Source organism: Lonchura striata, chromosome 1, assembly GCF_050655825.1.
Source record: "Lonchura striata isolate lonStrDom1 chromosome 1, ASM5065582v1, whole genome shotgun sequence".
NCBI lineage: Eukaryota > Metazoa > Chordata > Aves > Passeriformes > Estrildidae > Lonchura > Lonchura striata.
Window position 1 is genome coordinate 88,372,667 of NC_140703.1, and position 20,290 is coordinate 88,392,956.

At 40.6% G+C, this 20,290-nt stretch overlaps 1 protein-coding gene and 1 long non-coding RNA gene across 7 annotated transcripts in view; one reads left to right on the forward strand and one right to left on the reverse strand.

Moving 5' to 3' along the window:
• Positions 1–20,290, reverse strand: part of AFF3 (ALF transcription elongation factor 3) — a 325,295-nt gene that overhangs the window by 54,782 nt on the left and 250,223 nt on the right. The gene's annotated exons all lie outside the window — the stretch shown is intronic.
• LOC110474856 (uncharacterized) lies at positions 7,355–19,821 on the forward strand. Its single transcript, XR_002466167.3, has 2 exons — positions 7,355–14,959; positions 19,480–19,821. It is a non-coding gene; the product is annotated as an uncharacterized LOC110474856 (long non-coding RNA).

The following is a 20,290-nucleotide window of genomic DNA, read 5'->3' on the forward strand; positions in this document are numbered from 1 at the left end:
TGGCTTTCTTGCTCCAGAGAGTTTGTGGTGGCCTGGGGAATCCTGACACTGTTGGAGAGCTTTCTACACCCTTCAAAGCACTGTGGGACCAGGCAGTGGACAAAAATCTCAGCTGTGATTTCACCCTACTAATTAAAAGCAAGTAAAATAAACAGGAGAGGGAGGAGCTGACATCTATTTATATTTTTGATTTTTATTTCCATCCTTGTAACTACTACTGGACAGTAGAGAGAGAGGTGGCAGTAAAAGCTTGTGCTCTGTCAGGATGGCTTGGTGCCACCAGCGTGGTCACAGAAGTGTCTGCCAACTACTGGGTGGCAAGAGGTCTGTCTTCATGCACAGGCATTAAATGTATCAGTTACAAGGAGTGCCTTTAAGAACCTGTTTTTTTGTCTAGCCATGTAGGTGCAGTAAAGACAAGATTTTCAGGCAGCCATTTGTATAACTTCATTAAGGCACAGAGGTGACAGAAACAGCTGGTAAGATTGTAAAAAAAAATTCCTTCTCGGAGAAGCAAAATGGATATCTTGTAAACAGTTTCAGGACAATGCAGCTTTCCTGACTTGTACAGGCTGCCCAGTGAACTCTAGATTTAAGTTGCTCACTTACATTAACAGATTGCAGTTAATCCCTTGCTACTAAAATAGTGAGAGCTATATACAAGCCATTATGAGTAGGTTTTGTGGTTTTGATTTTTTTTTCTTCAAGAAAATGTGGAAAGAATATGAAAAGTTAACTGCCTTTTCAGACAGCATAGCTTAGGGAATGCCTTTGACAGTGTCTGACTGATGGATTTCCAGTCCTCTCCACAGCAGCATTGTGACTGAAAAGTTCTTGAACATCACAAAACATCTGCACATTTATGTCCTGCCCTTAGTGACTGTGGTTTTAATTTTTAAACCATCGTTTTTATTTGTCATTGACTGAAATATTTAGAAATTGCTATATAGGGGATGAGGGGGAAAAAGCCCATTGTAATATTTCTTTCCTTTTGTGAAAGGAAATGTTTTTCTAGGCTGCTGAACAGAAATTGTTACTACAGCCCTAGATATAAAATATAACTGTTGGACTCTTCACAAACATCTGGAAATCTATGTTTGCTGTTCTAATGGTAGCCAATATACTAAAAAAATTAAACATTACAATATTTTCCCATTTATGCTGATACTGCTGAAGTCTCCTATCCCCCTTCTACTTTTTGAAATTTGAAATATAGCATATCCTTATAAGGATCCTCATTATGTTATAGTGACCAGGGTAATAACAGTTACATCTGTCTTCATGCATTCTTATTAAAAACAACCTTTTTAAAAAATTGGTAACTTTTATTTTGGACTGCTCTTTCTAAAGGATGTAAGCCAGATCATGCAGTTAGACTGATCTACATTTTAATGATTGTGGGACATAACATTTGAGCGTATTTTGCTACTGGTTTATGTCCCAGAGTTAATTACCACATCAGAGAATTTCTATTTTTATTTTAAGGAATTAAATGACATTTGGGTGAGACCCATTTTTCTTTAAAGCTCTTAATCAGAACTTGCACTCTCTGACTTAAGAGAGAGACTAAATACCTTGTAAATTTGCCAGAAGTTCAGCAATAAGACCATTTAAAAATCAGCACACCATCTGAAGTTTCTGATCAAATATCTCCCATTACCCTGGCTACAGGGGACCTGGGCACCTAATTTCCATGCAGGTCTCCAATAGCCTGTTTTCCTGTACTGTCTAGTGGACATCTGACGTTTTTTAAAAGAACTGCTAGATTCGTTGTAGCCGCAATTTTTCTCATATGTGCAGGTTCAGAAATCCAGTGATTTGGGGAGATTAATACTTCTTCCCCACTTAAACTAACTTGTGATCCAAGTTGAGAGGTGGAGCCATCTCAATCCCTGGACAAGGCCTAGAGGTTATTTGTGTGGGACAAGTTGTTAGCCCCATGAGGCTGCATGGCCATAGCCAGACTTTGAATGGCACCAAGGTGGTTTGAACAGTTATGCAGGAAGGTGCTAGAGCTGGTTATTCAGTCAGTGGAGACAGATTCCCAAATGAGATTACTTTGGTGGCCCTCAGGAGACCTCTTCAGGTTAATCATGCAGGATCTGAGTCCCACTCTATGCTTCATATTAAGCTGCTGCTTACAGCTGCACTACTTCCCATGGTAATAAATAAAGGCATTCAGCACTGGCCACAAGAATTTCCCAGGCTAGGCATATGCTGCATTGCAGGAATTCATGCTCAGAGACATGCAGCATGGATAAAAATACAAGTAAAACTGAAGCAGTTCTTTACCAAACTGCAAGTATTCAGTGACAATATAAAGAGGAAAATCCCTCTGATGCTGCAGAATTTGTGGTCCCAGCTACTCACTGCATTACAATATGAAGGCACTTTATACCTCTTTACACAGGCATGAATGATTATCAAGAAGAGCAATGCAAGGGAGAATCAGGCCTTGGAGAAATGACTCAGCTAAAGGAACATATCTCAAATACTTTTCCACAACAAAGGCTACACAAATGCTCATAGAATCATAGAATCATGAAGGTTGGAAAAGACCTCCAAGATCACCAAGTCCAACCCTTGACCAAATACCACCAGGCACATGAAACCATATTGCAAAATGCCATGTCTGCTCATTTTTTGAACACTTTAGGTATAGTGACTCTACCACTTCCCTTTACCACTCTTTCAGTGAAGCATTTTTCCTAATATCCAACAAGAACATCTCTTCGCCCAACTTGAGGCCATTTCCTCTTGTCCTTCCTTGGTTGCATGGAAGACAAGGCTGACACCCACCTCACCACAACTTCCTTTAAAGTAGTTGTAGAGAGCAATAAGGTCTACCCCGAGCCACCTTTCCTTCAGTGTAAACAAGCCCAGTTTCCTCAGCTGCTCCTCATGGGACTTATGTCCCAGAACTTTCACTAGCATTGTTGCCCTTTGCTGGACATGCTCCAGCACCTCAATGTCCTTCTTATAGTGAGGTGCCCAAAACTAAATACAGTACTTGAGGTGTGGCCTCACCAGTGCTGAGCAGGGGGAAAAGGAGTCATATTTTAGAGTCCAATTGGTCTGTGTAATTTCACTTTACAAGAATTGCATCCAAAGGTTTCTTACCAAAAAGGTCACTAACACTATCAGACATTATCTGCTATCTTGTTTGGGTTTTTTTTGTTTTTTTTTTTTGTTTTTTTTTTTTTTTTTTTTTTTTTTTTTTTTTTTTTTTTTTTTTTTTTTTTTTTTTTGGGTTTTTTTTTTTGTGTGTGTCTAGAGATAGGACACAATTTATCCAGTGTCATCTGCACAGCTGATCATCTAAACTCTTTTTCTTCTAAATCTCATTCTGCTGTGCAGCTGCTAAATTGCTGTGACTTCCCAGAGGAGAGAGAAATGCAATAAACAGTGAGAAGAGCTTATTTGAATAAACAGGTCACATTGTTAGGGATCACATTGCCAACACTGAGAGGTAAGCGTGGAAAAGGTGATCCAAATTCATATATCACAAACACCTGAGAAAATCCTATGAAAGGCTGTATAAATACTTAGAGTACTTGGGATACCCAGAAGAAAAGTCTATCACTGTCTAGAAATCAAGGTCAATTGTGGGAAAACAATACTTTGAAACAGACATCAGTCCCCTTGCTGGTATAACCTGTCATAGCTCCATTGACTTCAATTAGGCTACAGTGATTTAAATCCAACAGAAAATCTGACCAAGACTCTGAAACAGTATTTCAAATTCAGTGATGAAAACATATTCCATGGTTTAAAGGAGCCCTGTTGGCAGAGTCTCTATTTTGATTCCAGATTAAAGTATCTGAAACACCACTTCCTTCTTCCCTCAGAGCCAACCTACTACACATTGAAGGTCTTTTATGGAAAACTCTTTATCCCTTTATTGCAAGAAGCAAATTCCACATGGTGCTTCCTCAAAGCACAGAACATTGTGCCAAGATCTATATAAATATCTCTGCTGCCTGGCACTGAAGATATTGCACGTCTCTCATGCACACAATAGGGAATTCCTGTCTCAATAATTGTGAATGGATCACAGAAGCCATGGAAATGCCCACTTCTTGCTGCTGTCCCTGTGCATTTTTCAAATTCTCTTCTAGCAAAGACCTCTGAAGCATGGGAATTATAAGGACTTGAAGAACAGGCCATTCCAAAATTGTAACAGAACATATGGAGATACCTTCTGAGGAAACTGTAGAATGCCAAGAAATAGCACCATAAGGACAGCCTACGGAATGGAGGTGGACCTCATCCATTTGTTTCAGGACAAAACCATGCTGAGAAAAGGGAAATGATACCATAAACTCTAGAACATGCACAGACAACAGACAGATACCACCATGGCTTAAAGATCATCTAGTTCCAACTCCCCTGATCTTTAGGGTCTGTTCTAATCCAAGCTTTTCCATGACTCTATGCTTTTGTGATAATAAGGCTCTGCTCTAGGTTTAGGTCTGTCCCATTGTGTCTGAATGACCAAATCAAAACAACCTTTCACTGGCTCCAGCCACCATCCCAAACATAGGTGTGACTGAACTTCCTACCATCAGTGTGTTAGATGTCCTTCATTATTCTTTAAAAAGCACTTGGATATCCTTTTTCTGAAGTCAGTATGAAAATGACACAAATTTATGGTTTTTTTTTTTTTTTTGTGCCTTTGCTAACTATAAGCATTAAACCAACTAAATGTCTGATTTTTTTCCAGTTAACAATTGCAAAAACCTATCATTCACTAACAGGAAAAGACAGTGAATCCTGCCATGGCCTGCTGTTTCAGCCTGATCACAAAAAAATGAGGCTCAACACTTTCCTTTCTACAGGTAAACGATTTCCCAGGAGTCTGTTAATATCTTTAGGAAACAGAGAATTGTTTTCATACCTCATTCCTGTAATGGATGAGGTATGAAATAAGAGTCATGATGAGTGAGAGTCCTGGAGGTTGTTTGGCTTGTCACAATATATAATGCTTCTGTGAAAGCACTGCATTACCTTAGCTGCACCACCTTTGCACAGCTTAGCTAATAAAGCACAGCTGCCAAGAATAGAGTTCATAGGCCCTACCTATATTTTAACACTTTCCCAGGGAGCTTCTTAAATAGTTTGTGCTGACAAGACTACAAGTATCATCTGATAACGCAAACTGAAGGCAAACCAGATCTATCTGAAGAGTCAGGTGTGCACTGTACAATTGCAGCTTGTTAGAATAGTCACTAAAGAAAAAATTATAGTGTTGGGGAAGATGAAAAAGGAAAGTCTTATAAATATGATTGCCTGGCAAAAGATTTTGAGAATATGGAAACTGTAAGCGAGATTGAAATGAAGGCAAGCTTTGAGATACTAAGCCTTAGTTACTGAACAAATGGAAAACAATAGTATGGCTGGCTGAAGGTGATGTCCTTTTGATTAAAAAATACCCTCTGCTTGCTGACAGGTCCAAGGGTCAGAGCAGACCCTATTAGCTTGGCAGAAGGGGTCCAAAGAGTAGTTTTTAGGGTTTAAAATATAACACAGTATGGTAATATAATGATTCTTAAAGACTGTATGTAAATGCTATAGCATTTGTATCTTTTACTAGATTGGTTAGTGGAAATTAGTATATTCAGCACAGAAGAAGATTTATTGTATTGTAACAGAACTTCTCTCTCTGGCCTCTCTTGCCCTCTTGCTCTTTTGGGTCTGTTTTTTGGGCCTGCTCCGAGCTGTGGCTGGCAGCTCCAAACAGGGCCCCTGCACCCACGCCCTTTGCAATGAACTGCAAGTTCCAAGACCTGGCCTAAGAGATCTCTCGTCTCTGTCTGTCCCGACTGTCCTACCCACCGTCGTTCCTACAGATAGGAAAGGCAGTTTAAAAGAACAATCTGTGAAGCTCAGTTACACAAATATACAAAAACCCTCAAGAAAATCCATTCTGGCAAGGGGTGTCTACTTAAGGTCTAGATGAGACTGGAGGCAGTCAAATCACAGCTCCCATTGTGAAGGAATAGGGTAGAGAAGAGAAAGACACTAGAAAAAACACACCTTTAGTAAAAAAACCCTCCTAAAATAAATTGCTATGTAACAATTAATGGTAACACCTCTGTATAAATTGGTCTATCAAGAGGAGCATGTGCTGGGGTATCTGAGATGAAGGGGTCCAGTAGACCTGGAGCAGCATTAAGGTGGGGGTGAAGTGATTAGTCAGCAAGCTGACAGCTGTGCTGGGAGCCTGGTGCCAGATTCCAGCGTCTGCTTTCCACTGCTGCCAAGTGTATGCTTGTCGCTCCAGATAAATGGAGCATCAGCAGTGTTTTATTTGACCTGCTCACAAGAAAAATAAAGCAACTCTGACTTCCTTGGTGTGTTTGTCATTGACCTTGCATCAGATGAATATGAGTGGAGAGAACCCCTGGTCCGGGCAAGTTAACTCTTTAGTAGAAGAGGACTAATAGATTCTTTTTACCTTGTTAGATTAATTAGTCTCTTAATGTGTCGAAGTACAGTGACTTGAAGAAATGACTGGCATAGTCTTTATGTCCTATATTGTCCTTGGAGCATGGCCTTGGACCAATGGCCTGGAGAATGATGAACAGCTTTGAGAATAGTCCATGAACAACACCCTTCTGCCTCCCATATGAAATCAGGAAGCAATCTTTATAGAGATGTTTTTTGAGGGGGAGGAGGAGTGGGGCAGAAATAAATTGGAACTGGATAAAGTTGTTGAGAAGATTCAGTCATGGAACACTGCTTCTGATTTCCCCGAGACCAAGGGCAATAGATTTTGTGTGTTTTCCTTCCTATGCACCCCAGAACTTTCAATTTATTTATTTATTTATTTTTTTTTTGCTATTTTGGCCATGTTTCTCAAATAGGAAGGAACTTTCTATTTGAGATCCCGCTGTTGTCTGGTCAAGGCCAGTTTGTGCTCTCTGGAGATTCCTACTTCTCTTGATGGACTCAGAAAGAATCTAAGATCCTAAGGATTGCTTAAACTGTGTGCTTGGTATGCCCAGCTCCTTGTGAATTGTAACCTGTATGGGAAGCCAGGAAAGTTTGGTTCAGATTCTTCTTCATAATCTTCTTTTCAGGGTTCAGTCACCTCTCTCCACTTGTCCTAAGGTGAGGTTGGTATCCAATAAGATGACCTATATCCACTCCCAGCTCAGTACTCCATTATTTCATTAGACCACTATCAAAAGCCCTGTCAGATTCAATTATATCTGTATCAGGAACAATTATATCTGTCTCAGGAACAGATCCTCCACTAAAATTTTGAAGGTGATTCCAGCAGTTGGGTTGGCTTCAACTCGCCAAGAGACATGTTAGAAAGCACTGGAACCAGTCATCAGTGAAGATAAGAAACATCTTCACTGGAAATTGCAATGGCACTTTCACTGCAATGGTAATTGAAGAAACTAGGCAAAGGAGCAATGCAATATATTCTGTAGAGTGGCTTTAACCCACCATTTTCAATACATCTCATGAGGAGATTTTCATACAGTTTCACTGGATATTAGATTGGGTGTTGCTCTTTTTGCTCATTTATTTCCTAAAATATGAAGTGTAAATTTGCTTCTATCCAAGAGAACAGCCATTTTTGCTTGCGAATGACAGCTTCATCAAGCCTCTGATGAAAACCACAGTAGTGCAGACTAGAAAATCCTCATCTGCACCGGCCTGCCATCACCTTATTTCAGAATTACTGTTAATGCTGTGGCTGGCCATCAAAACAGCCTTTCGTAGTCTTCAGACACAGTCACACCTTGCCTCAGCACAGAAATCCTTTGCCTCAGTCAGCAGAGCCCTGGGTAGGGTTCTGCCTTGCAAGACCTCTCACTAAGCTCTAAGAGTCCAAATACAGATGAACTTGTGCAGATAAAATTACTAACTACCATAATGGCTGTCCAAATGGGTGCAATAAATTTCAGCATGAGACAAACTCTCTTAGGTTTCACTGACTCTTAATATTGCTGCTGCCAGCTTTAGTGTTACTCTTTGACTCAAGCCATATTCTGTTGTCTCCCAAAGGTCTTTTTGGCCCGTCAGCTCTAATCAATATGCTGCCTTGAGAAGAAGCTTGTTTTAAGTAGGTTTGCTCACCATAAAGAACCATAAAAAGAACATTTGACTTCTAGTCCTTGTCAGCATATATCACTCCCTATGCAGAACAGCATTTAGATGGTCTGTTATTTGAATCCAAGTGCTCTCTTTTATATGTTTCAAGAAATGACAAATGCCTGAAAAAAAACGCATAGTTGTTCTACAGAAGACATTAGGCAGGCTCAGGAATGGCAAGCAGAACAGCTAATAAAGCCCAGAATTGTAGTAGAGAGGATGTTAAAGCTAATTAGTTTGAGATTATTTGAAGACTTGTAAAAGGTTCTTCTGTTCTCCTTTCTGTTGTAGGCACAGCCTGTTTTCCATCGTAATCCAAAAATACTTTGATATGTTTTCAGAAAGAGTTGCCCAGAATACACTGTTTACCTATAATTGACATGTTAGCTGGAACAAAGAATGTTTAAAATGAACCTTTAGCTGTTGAGTATTTGCTTGTGATTCAGCTTTAGGTTTTCAGGGGTCTGAGCCACTGGCAAAAAAACTTCTCCCATTCTGACCAGGCTCAGATTCTTGACCCCTTATTCTGGTTTAGTGATATTATACTTTACAGCCTGTATAAGAGTACTCAGAAGTGCTCCTGAAGAGCAGGAATAGTCTATCTAGTGGGGGTGTTAGGATCTGACCCACTGTAACCCAGCAAACACAGTGTGCAGATACTTGATGAAGGATTTTGAAGCAAAGAGCAGTGTCTATGAATAACTTTTGCTGTGCCTTCCTCAGGTATAATGTGATCTGTGAAAAACTATGAAGAAGTATGATATACATACATATATAAATGTTACAAAGAGTTATATAAATTGCCCTTTACAAATCAAAGGAAAATTGAATGTGAATTGCATCTTTTTGTTAGATGTTATCCATGGAAAGTAAACTTGAGGTTTACTCATGCACACACAGATGATGAGGGGAGGCAGAAATAAATTTCAAAGTAAATATAATTTTATTTGCTTTATTAATCTACACTGTGGTACCAATGTGTCTGGACTCAGTGGTTCCCCAGCTGCAACCTCCTGCAGGATGTTATCAATCCTTTATTTCTGTGAAATGTGCTACCAACTACTACGAAAAACACTAGATCTGTATGACATTTTAATTAAAAAAAAAAAAATTGGTCTTATACCATGCTGTGTCCTGATGTAGTTAAACATATATCTTCCAATATACCTCTCAATCCGTATCTCACGTGTTTTGCTGTTCATTAACCACCATGCATCTTTTTAGGTTTCCTGTGAATTTACAATGTCACTAAAGCATGTGGAGATGCCCTTGCTTATTCTTCAATGCATATTTTTCTCTCCCTGCCTTTCCCAGAGGGGCAGAAAGCAAATGCACATTTGACAGTGGGGAAAGGGTACATGGACAGGGAGGAATATTGCTAGTTGGTGCTGCTTCCCCTTCCCAGTGGCACAACAAGCTGTTGCTGCCTTTTTCCTCTCTCTGCCCCCAGGCCAATAGTCCCTTTCTGGCAGCGTTCTTACTGCAGTGCCTCAAACATGCTTCTGCCTGCCTGAGCTCCTGCATGGCCTAGGATGTGCTGTGTCAAGTGGTGAGCCTCTTCAGAGCAGGAATGTGTGTTCAGCAGTGGGACCCAGCATGGAGACTGTAAAAGGTGTAGGAGTCAACATGTGCTGCTGCTGGGAGTTCAGTGCCCAGCTGTGAGGATACACATTCAGTGCTTCTTTAAAAGGGTATCACATCACCTGCCTGCAGCTGGGAAACAGCTGGGGGAAAGCTGGAGAGTCTGCACGAGAGCTTTGCTAAGATGAGACACAGATTTCCAGGAGAGTATGATTTTCCATACAGTGCAGCATGAAAGTATCTCTTGGGGATTTTTTTTTTTACCACCCCAACATGACCCTAAGTGCAGCTAGGCAGGCTTCAGCTTGGGGAGAAAGATCAAGCACTGGGTCTTTGTCATTATCTTAGACACTAGGGGAGAAAGCTAGATGACTTTGTTGATAACTACCAGCTTGAAGACCCCAGCAGGCCTTCAGACAGTTTTATTAATCATAAAAGTCATTAAAAATGGCCAATTCCTCAGGGGCAAAGTAAAAACAAAACCTTGGAAGAATGAATCAGAGCAGGCATCTCCCATTCCTAAGAGCACTCTGTCCAACTTTCTCTGCAGGAAACTGAAACAGAATATTTAGGACTGATACTCCCAAGCAATATAATCTAATGCTTTCTCAGGGAAGGGGCAAGCTTCCTTATGGATTTAGATTGCAACAAAGAAAAATATTGATGGACTTTGTGTACAGTTGGGAGGCAATGAACTCTCAGGCAGTTGACTCAGAGGTTTGTCACATCCAGAATCAGCAAGACAGTTTTCCCTTTTGCCTTTGAACTTAGCCTTTCCTATTTTACTTTTTTGATTTCCCCTGGCCTCTCCGTGGATCCAGATCTGGGCTCTGCAGTGCAGAAGAGATATGGAGACCAGCAAAGTGCCGTGAAGATGATTCAGGGATTAGAACTTCTTTCACATGAGGAGACTGAGATGACTGGGAGGGATAAATATCTGACAGGAGGAAGCAAAGAAGACAGAGCTAGGCTCTTCTCAGTGGTGCCCAATGACAGGACAAGAAGCAAAGAACAAAAATCAAAACACAGGGAGTTCCTTTTAAATATAACTTTTTTTTCTTTTTTTCTGTGAGGATGGTCAAACTCTTGCAAAGTTACACAGAGAGGCTGTGGAGTCTCCACCATGGCAGATATTTAAGATCCAATTTTGGCCCGGAGCAACTGTTTTAGCTGATGCTGCTCTGAGTGGGGGTGGGACTGGATGATCCCCAGAGGTGCCTTCCAGCCTCAGTCACTCTGTGACCCTGTTGGGACTAGCTCGAGTACCACAAACTGGTGCTAGCTAATGTGATAATGTGATAACTACGTGGGCACGTAGTTATCCTGAGCTGGGTTATCCTGGGCTCAGTTATCCTGAGCTCCATCTGGCCATGAGTGTCCCCCTGTTTGGTGTTTAAAGCTCACTCAGATGACAAGTATGTCACTGCTCCAACTTGACTGAAATGCAGATTTGGCCTCAGGCACCAAACCTACAGCTGAAACATGTCAGCTGCCTATCCCATGTTCTCAGCTTCATCCCCTACTCCATCCTTTTGCAGGCTACTCCATACTTGTCAGGATAAAATAAACTCAGGGCATGTTTATGAGGTTCATTTACTGCATTCGGTGTATTTCACAGTGAGTGAAATGTGCAACAGCAGCAGCCGCAGGCTGGAAAACTTCCTTCTTCAAATGTTTCTGGATCTGTTTCTGAATGTGACCAGCAGTGTCTGAGGCAGCCCATCAGATTAAGCTTTATTTATTGAGCTGTACTTTACAGCACCTCTCCTCTATAAAACTGTGCTTTTAGGAGACTGCTTTACATTTTTTTGGGAGTATCTCTCCAGTGCAGTTGTTTAGCATCATTGCCCAGAGCAGCTGCTGACAATGTCAATGCACTGACCGCTACAAAATCCCTTCTTTCTGAAATCAGGAGTAGAAAAGATCATCATGAAATAATGGACTAATGTAGCCATTCTATCTATGCTTCTCATAAATTACATTTTGAACCTGGCAATTTCAGGGTAATTAGAAGGAGAGTAGCTTTCCTGCAGGAACATATATTTCCTATTCTGCTTGCCTGACACACTCCAGTTTAATTTTTCCTTTGTTCACTCAGCTCAGAGAATGGTAATTACCAGAGGTGATAGCCCAGTGGCAATTTTTGAATCATGAAGTGACTTAGGACAGAAATGAAGGAAAAAAAAAAAAAAAAGACAGGTATCCCTAGTAATTAAAATAATTTTGAATTAAAGGGACTATTTCAATAATTGCTTTTGTCCTATACTTGTTACCACATAACCTATCGTTATGAATTACTAATACAGTGAAATAACACCACAGTGGAGAATGAGCTTAAAAAGACAGGTTTCCTTAACATGTTACTTCAACAGTGAGAGGTAAGTTATATTTGGGTCGACATTTTGAAATGGTGGTGATGCCACAGCTTTGATCACGAACAGCCTTACAATTTTTAAGCCCTCCTTCCCCTTTTGGCCATGACAGAGAAGCACAGGAAACAGGTCAGGAATTCCCATTTCGAGTAGCCAGAAGAAGGTTTCACATTATTAAAACAGATGATTTCCTTCATCTAAAAGCCTCTGAGGAACATAAATTGCAAACAACATCAAAGCAAGGGAAAAGTTTTAGAACAGACTGTCAAAGAGGCTGCTGGGGTTTCCTTGGTAGGTTTCCATTTTTAAGGAGTCTCAGCAATTTGCTTTCCTTCTCAAAACAATTCCATATGTCTGTGGATTATTTATGGTTGTTTTGATTTTTGTTGTCAAGGTTTTTAAAGAAACAATACCACAATTATTTAACATGGGGAACCAAAGTTAGACAGACAGTGCCTGCAGTAAGAAATTACCAGGATGATCTCGTGGACTAAAACTTTGCAGACTTCTCTGTATTCCCCAGGGTAAGAATAGATACAAAGAAAAGAAGTATAGACAACTGGAAAATAACTGTAAGTCTGATGCTGTATAAATACAACAATTCATTATTCATGTTGCCATTACTGATTTTACAGGATGGCAGGATTTTACCAGTGTTGCACAGGAGTAAAGTCTGCTAGATATGTTGGGCCAGACCTAAAGGAGAACTGAGAAAACTTTGTTTAATGATTATTGGAATTAATCTGATGAAAAGCACAAAGGCCAGCTGTGGTCTTTAGATTAAAAGTCATCAGGGCAAACTGTGAACTGATTCATATTAGCTTCCTAATTTAGGGTAAAGAAGTGATTATTATTAGAAAGACATGGAGATACTATGTGCTGATGAGGTTATTAGCTTGTCCTGAGGAGGTGGCACCTGCTGAGTGTAGGTTTTAAGTGCTTTCCCTGCAGGAAAAGGTCATCATTACTTGCTGGAACAGACACCATGCAGGAGGCTGGTGTGTCACACCTCAGCCTGTTGTTTCTGCCTGCAAGGCCATGGGTATATCCAGCAGTGATCTATATCCAGACACCAGGCTGTATTGACCACATCCAGGAAAAAAGGCTCCAGCTGTGCTGTGAAGTAAGCAGGAAAAAGGATGGATCTGTGAGAAGCATTGCCACTTTTTGGGACCACCAAGCAGGAGATGTCAGTTTTAAAGTCTGTCATTATCCTGGCCAAAGCTTCTGCCATGTTGAGCTGGCAGCCAGCAACCATGTAAAATAAAGATCCTTAGGAAGAAAGGATGAGGCTGAACGCTTTCTTTTCTTTTAAGGGAAAGATCCCACTTTATTTCACATAGATGCATAGTTGTTTAGCCAAAAAAGGAAAAAAAGTGAAAAGGCACATATTAATTGCTTGCTTGCATAGCAGCAAATGCCTGATTCTTAGATCCCTCACTTTCTGCTAGTGAGTTATTCCAGAAGTTATTCATAGTCCTTACCTAGTAATTATGCAAGAAGTATTTTCATAAATGTTACATCAATAATTTAAAAGCTGCAAAAGCATGTGATTTTCAGAGTGACCTCTGACTTGAATTTGATGGCCAGGAGAGAATAAGAGCAGAAGAATAATCATACATGATAACTATATGACATGAGAAGGAAATTCTAAACTCTGCATCACTGATGTATTTGCTCTGATGGGTGGACTTTTCTGGACTGAACTATAACAGCACCAGTCCTCCATGCACCACTGGCAAGGACTGAAGAATGCTGTACTCGATTGCCTTATTCAATGCTTGTGTTGACTTGAACATTTGTGAGGAGGTTGGTTGAAACGTGAACTGTTTTCTCTTTAGCTTTTCCTGATGCAAAACTAATTGAATGTAGTTCCAAATCATGTCAAGCTTATAATGTAAAGCTGTTTAACTTCTTCATTGAATGCGTCTGTTTGAAAACTCAGAGCTCTGATTCATTGGTACAGATCTTGATTATGACCTTGATTTGATGACTGTGCTGTCCACCGTTAATCAGCATGTTGTGGTTCTGCTAATATGGTGATGTTTTACATTTGTTTGCTTATTTTTAGTATATAGGGCTGGCTTATTCATTTCAATTGTAACAGGAGTCATGTCAACTGAAGATGTATGTAATTTTAATAACATAATTCCCATGCATGTGGGCCTGCAATCAAATAAATAACTCTAACCCTGACAAGACCATATCAACATTAAAAGAAAGATATTAAAATATGTCTCAGTAAGAAATTAAACACAGAAAAACTCAGGGTTTCACTATTGCCTTTAACAAGCCTTTCACCAGCTGCAAGGCAAATCCAGTGCAATTGCTTCCTAACTAAGCAAACCCTTGTCACGTCTTAGCTTTGGACACATGTTGGTAATTTTAGAATCATCATGGCAATGTGAATTGAGTGTCACTTCTGAAAAAAAAAGAAGAAGTGCAACTTTTGGGGGTAATTATTCTTTTCAGTACAAGTGCAGAAAGTGTATTTGAACACCCCAAATATTCTCAGAAGCTAAGCCTTGACTTAATCAAATTGCAGCCTATGACAACCTGTAAACAGTATCAGAAAATCTGTTCGTTCAGGTATGGTATGGCCTTAATAAAAAGTAGTGAAGAATCTCTTAACAGAGGTTCATCTTTTCTCTTTCCAGATTTTACCTTCCTTCCATGATGTCCCTTTTTATACTGGCCAGACTACCTGCGTTGCACCTCTGTTTCATCCTTGCAGCTGTTGATTAACGAGAGGAGTGATTGGCAGGTCCATACAGTTACAGAGTTTGCAGTCACCAGTTCTTCCAGCTAACCTCCCAGTTCAGCAGATGAACACTGGTGCACGATATCCCTGTGCAGCTTGACTCCAAAACAGACAAGGAGTGCATTGTGACACTGAAGTATGTCTTCTCCATTTGGGACAGTGGGAATTAATTTTCCATACATTCCCTCATTTAATCAGAGAGTGTTTTCATAGTTTGTTGTAATATATTTAAAAGGCTGGTGTGGTAAATGACTGACATACAAACAATTCAAACCAGATCCATTGTGTTTTTTTTTACTACTGCTCCACAGTGATACCAGATTTTGGTCACAAAGGCAGAGGACAGCAACATACAGTAGACAATGGCAGAAATACATTATATTTCTTAGAAAGTAATGTATTGGCTCAGATTAGTTAACAACATCAAATGCTGAGGCTTCATCTGCTTCAACAGTGCCCTTTGTCTGCACACATAAAGAATATGCATGGGGATAACTCAAGGCTCCAGGAGGGGGCAGATGTACTTGCAACACAAGGGAAAAACTCCCGGGTAATCAGGTGTCAACCTGCTGCTTTTCATCAACATTAAATCCTTTACAATAATTTAGGAAATATGTATATACATTTATATAATACTCAAAACATCAGCAATCTGAAGTTAAAATTTGGCTGAACTTGACAAGCACAAAATATGCTAATACAGAAAATGGTATATCTCTATCAATTAGAGAATTATAATCTCAAAGGACTGTTTAGGTATGCTGTTTTCTCAGACTGCTCTCTGGGTCTGCACAAATTATGTTGCAGTTGTTGCTTTCCTCTTCAGCTTTAACAGAGAGAGGTGCTGTACTGTGAGTCCCTCTAGCAGAAGGAGAAGTAGAAAAGCTGAGGATGATCTGACAGCCATAGAAGCCCAAAATTAGGCTCTTCTCAGAGCTCCACTTTTCAACACCATTATTTCAAAAACGTAGGCTACAGCTTTCATGTTGGAATACCAGCACTCTTATTTCTCTATACAATGGCACTCTTCCCACAAGTCCTGTGGGAGATATTTGCACTAGGGGTGTTTGCACCAAAAAGTTTCAAACTGGAAAAGTGAGTGAGCTTCTTATTAGGTTCAGCAGACTGGGAATCTGCCAGGCTTTTATAAAATTGCTCATTTTCTGAGTCTTAGCTCTTTCACAACATTTTTTTTTTTTTTTTAATTGAGTGCAGGACAAGCTCTATCTTATTAAGTGAAAACAAAGGAGTGAGAAGTTGGAAATTGCCAGGAAGCCTGGGAAAAAACGATATTTAGCTGAGATTTCATTCCATGTTTTCCTGTTGACCTCACAGGCTCTCAACACAAGAGCTCTGAGTACATTAAAGAAAGGCCACAGTCTCATTTGGTCCTGTGAACATTGGCAATATGTTATGGGGACAATATACAAGTTTGAAAGGGAAAAACCGCAGCAATGTCCCCATGCCCTGGAGGTTTTGTCTGGTGCAATGCTGTTTAACCAGAACACTGTGAGGTTTTAAATGACCATATGAGATTTATAGTAGGTCATGACCAGATCCCTTTTCAGGGCAAAGTTTGAAAAGTCCATTTGTCTCAAAATTTAAAAAAAGAGTCTGTTAATTCTCCAAGGTTTTTCCTCTTCCTTCAGGCAACTATTTTTGCCTGGCTAGAGTTCCTAAACCCTTCCCAAGAGCCTTTTTAATGTGGGAATTATTGTCCTAGTGTTTGCTATCAAAGAAATAATACTGAAGATACAAATATTTACAAACCCACTCTAACTCCACATGGTCAGTATCAAGCTTATAAGGTTTTCGAAAAAGGGACGTCATGGCCTTAGAAGTGGCTTCAGGAAATCAGTGTTTGAGGGCAGGGAAGAGCAATGGTCCCTGCGGGGAGCTGAATGCAAAGGCTGGAGGTGCAGAGCGAGCCCCGTGTCCAGCTGCTGGCGTGGCAGCCCCACCACGGGCCGGCAGCCGAGCGCAGCCCTGGCTCAGCCAAAGGAGGGGCTGAAACAAGGCAAAACAGGGCTGGTCCTCTCTACAGCTGCTCCTCCGCTGTTCCCCTCCAATGATGGGGTCCACATCATGCTTTCAGCAGTGGGTGATGCTTGGGTACCCTGCACTGGGCGTCACTGGTGACACTGCAGAGCAGAAGGGCTTGGCTCCTGCTGCCCAGCCGAGACTGGGGCAGCTGGAGGGGACTGGGAGGAGATGGGGGCTCCAGGCACCCCAGTGGGGTCAGAGTGGTTTGGAGGAATGGGGAAAGGGCAGCCTGAGCAAGAAACACAGCAAGGGTCCATGATGGACTGACAGAGAAGCTCTGGGACAAGGTCCCCTTGGGAAACTCAGCCAAAATCATGGAGCTCTGAGTCCACGTAGGGGAAGGTGCATGAGACAGAGGCTGCATGTCTGGTTTTCCTCTTCTCCCTCTAAAAGTGATGTAGGAAGGAAGAAAAGGAAGATGGGAATGTCAAGCAAAGTCCTTTAGGGCTAGACCCTGGTTCCTGCTGGGAACCAGGGTCTAGCTGTCCCCTAACCAGCACCTTCCCTGCCAACAGGAATAATGTTCCTGGGCATGAAACAATACAAACCTCCCTGGCTATGCATGAAACCATGGCCACAGCAGATCCCCGAAAGAGCATATCAAGTGTCTTAAAGGATCATTGCAAAGCAATAAATTTACTTGGCAGGTGTCTATGACTTTTTGAGGGGTGATTTTTGTCTGTTAAATCAGAATCATGTGATTCTTTACCCCTACTTCCCTGTTTTTGTGGTTTGGTTTTTTTTTTGTTTGTTTGTTTGTTTTTTGTTGTTGTTGTTGCTTTTAATTTTATTTGACAAACTTTTCATTTAGAGCAGTTATGTTTGATTGTGCCAGTAAGTAATAGGTGAGAGCTATTTGTGAATTATTTGGCCTCTAAATTTTCACAGAGAAGGGCCTATTCTCTTCTGGGGGAATGTGTGGGTGAGAGGCAGTGTCTCAGCCTGAAAAAGAGTTCTGCCCCCGAGTCAAGAATGAAAAAACCCTTTAAAATCTTGATAACAATCTAACACAGAAGATACACTGCTATACAAAATAAATTTTGTAGGATATAAAATACCTACCTTTAAAATAAACAACTTTCTTTTTGACTAAAATGAAGGAAGATTGCAGACCATATTAAAGGTAGCATGTATCATGTTTAAATCATATGTAGTGGAAAGATACCTAATTTAATTTTAGTAATTTCTATTTATTTCTGCCTTTCAAAATGATACAATTTTCAGGTTATAAAAATGTAATGTCTGAACTTAGACTTTTTACACCCAGTTTCAATCCAGGCCTAATTTTTCTTCTCAGATAAAACCACATTAGAGCAAACATGTCTAATATAACAGATAATATAATCTGGCCTCTCTCTGACTGCAAAAAGGGCAGCCTACACTAAATATAGCTCTTGAGAGAAGGAAGGCCTTCCATTTGGAGAAGGAATTTGAAATTTCATGCCATTCCAGTTTGGAACAAAGCCCTCCAACTTTGAATTTACCCATGAAACAGAACCTCAAAAGAAAGCAATAATAATGAAAAATAAAGCAGAAAGTGTTTGGTCTGAAAATTTGTAAAGAAAATGTCACCAGACAGACTCCCTGGAAATGTTGAGTGAGAAAAAAAAAACAAAACCCACAACCTTGTAACTTTAGAAAATGAGCCATTTGAGATTTTTGGATCTCAGTTTACAACAAAAAAGCTTCAATGGTTCCAGAGCCTGAATACTTTCCCTGCCCATCAGGTTGCCAGTGAGGGTTTTGGGGGAGCTAGTAGTGCCTACTGCACTGATGCTGTACCTTCTCACCAGCATATGTGAAATAGCTGTGGTAAAAAGCTGTTCCACCTTAAGAGCTTTGTTTAATTTCACAAATGCTTCAGTTTTTCTTTGGGAGGAAACCCAGGTTTTTCAAAGATCACACATTTCGTTTCACTGAAATGCAAGAAACCTAGAACAGTAGAAGCCTTCCTCAACGCTAGAGTAAATCCAATACTTTTCCAAGAGAAAGGAAAAGATAAAACTTTTCCTGCAAATTACATCAAAATTGAGGTAGTCATGAAAAAACGGAGAAGACATCTGGATGGGACTGCATAGGGGAGCAAAGTATCTCAGATCACAACAATGTGACTTCTTGCAGGAGCATTTCAGGCCTGATCAACCACAACTAATCCCCATGGACAAATCACAGGGTACCTCATTCTTTGTACTAACTCATCCTATTTTTTTTTGCCCGCAAAGAAACTGGACACAATTCTGTATCTGTAATACCTTCTTCACCCCTCAGAGAACAAAGGGGCAGCCAAAGCACAGACTTGGTGTTGCACAGTGCTGTCCCCACTGGGGCCTCAGGAAGACCTGTTCTGAGGAATCCCTTGCCCATCCTCAGCACAAGCATATCTTTTTCACAGGACTGGCCTCCTGCAGAACCTGACTGTTCTCTTCTGAGCGAGGCAGTCTCCCCTTTCAATTTCTGTCTCCATTGTTGCCAGGGTCAGAACAAAAGCAAGAGCAAGGAGAAAATGTTCTTGAATCTAAAATTAAAAACTACAGAGAACAGAAGGCAGATAGCCTTATCAGTGATAAAGGCAAACCTAGAAATTTAACTAAGATTTCTCAACCATCTTTGTAGGAAGGCAGAAAAAACCAACTGGAGCAAGCATGTCATCATCCATGGAGCTGGTGCCAGAAAGCCCTGTTGTGCCTGGCTGATTACCGAACGATTAAAGCTTGAAGGGGGGAATCTCCTTCCATCTGCTGCATGGACTGCTGCCTCACTCAACAGGAACTGAGATTTCTCCTCTGCATTGCTGCACCTGCTCTGGAGACTCCCCAAGCTACAGCTAGGATGTGCTTCACGAGCATACAGGAGTCAAAAGTCCAAACTCATGTCATGTAACTGGACCAGGCTGAGGTGTTGCTGCTTGCTATGAATTTTCACCTTTTCTTAAAATAAAGTGGTAATGAAAGTCGTGATTTGTGTGAACAGAGTGGCTGTCGGTTTCCTGGTTTTGGTGCTGTGTAAACCTGAGCTCTCTTTCATCAGACTGCCAGGAAATTGATACTAATGTATTTACAACATTCACTTTTTGCAGCCTACCACTAAAAATAGCACAACATGTTACTCCTGGTATAAGGTCTCTGTTCTCTTATCCCACTGCTGAAATAAGAAAGGCATAAAGTTATCAGCTAACTGTCCTCCTGCCTGTTTGAAGAAAGCAAGTTTTAGCTAGCAGAATTACTATCAGGGTTAAAATCCCTTTTTTTTTTTTGTTTTTTGTTTTGTTTTACAACATGCTCATTGCCTACAGGAACTTCTATTGCCCAGATGTTCAAATCTCACTTACATATCATAAGTAGTATCAATAATAAGGAAAACAGAATTTATTAACAAACTTGCTGCCTATAGCGGTGCACTTATGATATATCTAAGTGTTCAGAGC